Source organism: Neolamprologus multifasciatus, chromosome 2, assembly GCF_963576455.1.
Source record: "Neolamprologus multifasciatus chromosome 2, fNeoMul1.2, whole genome shotgun sequence".
In the NCBI taxonomy this organism is placed as follows: Eukaryota; Metazoa; Chordata; class Actinopteri; order Cichliformes; family Cichlidae; genus Neolamprologus; species Neolamprologus multifasciatus.
In genome coordinates this window covers 1,973,158-1,976,320 of record NC_140440.1, presented here as the reverse complement: position 1 = coordinate 1,976,320, position 3,163 = coordinate 1,973,158, and the positions used below count along the sequence as shown (strand labels likewise).

General features: G+C 39.9%; 1 long non-coding RNA gene across 2 annotated transcripts; it reads left to right on the top strand.

Annotated features, from left to right (window-relative positions):
• Positions 1 to 670: 670 nt before the first annotated feature.
• On the top strand, positions 671 to 2,748 carry LOC146523811 (uncharacterized). 2 transcript variants are annotated; one of them, XR_014869119.1, is made up of 4 exons: positions 671 to 1,070; positions 1,725 to 1,933; positions 2,071 to 2,251; positions 2,625 to 2,748. It is a non-coding gene; the product is annotated as an uncharacterized LOC146523811 (long non-coding RNA). The 2 variants fall into 2 exon arrangements; XR_014869115.1 differs by lacking the exon at positions 671 to 1,070 and having other exon boundaries at positions 1,111 to 1,933.
• The last annotated feature ends 415 nt before the right edge of the window (positions 2,749 to 3,163 follow it).

The window sequence follows — 3,163 nt, the reverse complement described above, 5'->3', positions numbered from 1 at the left end:
AGCTGCTACCACTTGGACTATTCCATAGCACCCCTCTCACAGTGGTACATCCCACCAGGCAGCGGGAAATTCCATTTAAGCTCAGCAGAGTTGACCGGACATTTTGTCAGAACACCAGAGACAACAGTTTCTGCACGGCACTCTTGGCTGTATCGGGTAAGAATGTAAGAATTTAATTATTCGTTATTTGAAGGTTGACGTGTGTATGATATCAATAAAGCTAACTTAAACAGAAGGAGAAAAGTATAAATTTCACAGACAACACCAATGCTGAACAAAGAAAACATTTTCATGACATACATTCATGTCTTTCCGTTATAAAGCTACAAAGGTGCTTTTGTTAGCCCTGCGGTCGGCTTGCCCACCGTGTACCCCGACTCTCGCTCTATGGCTGCTGTATGCAGAGTTAAATCCCTCAAACGATTTACAAATGTATGCAATATGATCCAGAAACGTAAAGTTGCCTCTATGGATGTGTACAATGCTTGTGTTAAATTTGAAGATTTGACCGCACCCGCTCCCATTTATAAACACGTGAAAGAGTCACCTGAGGCCGAATGATCACGTGACATGCCCAAGTGATTTTCCGTGACTTTAATAATGAATGTTCCCTACCTGGAACTTATCTTGAATAACATGTTTTTCCTCTCCCAGATAGCAAGGAGACATTGAACAGATGTTGATTTTCCATCTGAACCATCAGAATCGTCATGCTTGAAATGTCAACACAAAACCAATGTTGAAACAACACTTAAATACTGATGAAACCTGACACTGACATTGAAATAACATTGATTCACTGTTGTTCTGTCATCGTTGATTGTTGATCTATTTATAGTTGACAAGGTGACAACAATCACGTTGAAAAACCATTGATTTATGGTTTCGCGGGAAATTAAAGCTGCTACCACTTGGACTATTCCATAGCCCCCCCTCTCACAGTGGTACATCCCTTCAGGTAACCATTGTCTTGTACAGTAGAGCGGGACATTAGATTTACTCTCAGCGGAATTGACCGGAGAAGGCATCAGTTCATGCACTGCACTGGCCTGCACCACGATTAATATAAGGTAAGAATGAATATTATTATCTATTCGTTATTTCCACGGTTGCATTTGAATAACAGTAAAAAACAAACAAACTTGTTAATGTAAAGTTTCGGACAAAATGTGGGAGCCCGAAATTGTGTCTCCTTTCATCTTACAATCCGGCAACAAATAAATTGCACTGCGAACAAAGTCAACAAAGAAAACATTTTCGTTTCATACTTTTCCGTTATATTCCCTTACAAAGCTAGCTAGCTAGCTTTAACGCTTCGAGGGTTCCTTTGTTCTTGCCGTCGCCTCGGCGCTTGACCCAGACTTTTGCTCTGTAGTTGCTTTTTAGCATAGTACTACAAAAAATTGTAAATCTGTGATATATGATTGATAAACGTAAAGGTAACTGTATAAATGTGTTCAATGACTTTGTTACTTTTAATGATTGGAGAGCACCCGCTTCGATTCGCACTCAATTCAAACTTTACGTTGCACGCTCACCAAACTTTACATTGCACGCTCACCTAACTTTACGTTGCACGCTCACCTAACTTTACGATGCACGCTCACCTACCTTGCGTTTGCACCTTTTGTCCACACGTAAACTGCGTTTTATTATTTATTTATTAGTTTTTCGCCTCTCACTGCTTAAGCCATTAATCTTTCTGGAATTGTTTTTTTAAACAGATGCGACCTCACAAAAGATATTAGCTATGCTGTCAGACCTGACGACAGCTGTTAACGAACTCCGTGAGGAGGTCAGAGCCATCCGCCATCCCTGCTGCAATGAATCGGTAGATGCTGGGGTACTGCCTCTGGATTTGCCCTTGCACAACATTGAGGAGCTAAACAATGCAGAGGCAGCTCTTCAATCATAAGAGGCAAATAAGGCAATGGTAAGTATATAAAGTGTAATAGCTGTCAGATGTGATTTAAATACACAACAACGGCCTGTTGATTAAACACACAAGCACTTGCATACACATTTAAGACATGACACACGCTAATTCCATCTCTTAAAATGTGTCTATAGGTGAGACGCTTTGCCTTGATTGGAGGGACCACACTGGAGGTGCGAGTCCGCCGTGTAATGGCTTATGCCATTACAAATGAGCTGGCCTCGGTACTCAACTGGGCAGGGAAAAAAACCAAGGACCAGACAAAGCAAAAAATGGCATTTAAAGATACAGCGCTCTGCAAATGCATATATGGTGGTAAGTTTTACAGTTTTTTTGCTATATTACTTTGTCTTTCTTAATAACAAGACTTTCATGTCCGGTTAATCTGGAGATGGAGTCTTTGGTCTTTGGCTTGTTTAGTCCTCGGGTTGTAGTTGTACAGCCCGAGGACCTCATGTTTATTTTGTTTTAAAGGATACACGGCACACCATGCTAAGACTTATCACTTATCACAGCTCATAGCTCTTTGGGAATCAAATGCGGCAGTTTGCAGATTTACGCCTGGTGACTTTCATGTTTATCAGCCTAGGAGTTTACATACTTTCTCCCCGCTGAAGACAGTTAACAAGAGCTTATTCATGTGCTCTAATTCACTTTTTTTGTTTGTGTGTGTGTATTTTTTTCCTAGATGGCCTGACGCAGCAGTTAGGGGCAAACTCTATGTCCGAGTTTGTCTTTGCACAAGCAGTGCAGAAATGGCTCCGATACGCCCCAGATCGTATGGGTATGGGTGGTGCAGGACGCACATCATGCATCCCCATCCCAGAGTAAAAAATTACAAACTTCTGTGAAACATATAAATGTAAATAGGAAACTGTCTTTTAATAAAGTATTTAGCAAACGAAACATGCCTATTGACCTTTTTTTGTTTATTTTTTTTCTCTGTAACATCACATGCAATGCTTTCTTATTTTAGGATATTAATATTGACATGATACATTGTGAGACATTTGTTGTTGTTTTTTATAAAGGGTGTCCAATTTGAGGAATAAGTACAATTATGTGTTTAGGTGGTTTAAGTATTGATGGAAACATGCAGTAGTTTAGTATTGGTTAAAATACTTATAAAGAAAGGTAGATTTCCAGTCATGATTTAACTGTTGTTTTAATAAAAAGCAACTGTGCGAAAGAGGTGGAAAATCAACACCATAGCTCAACAGTGTTTCA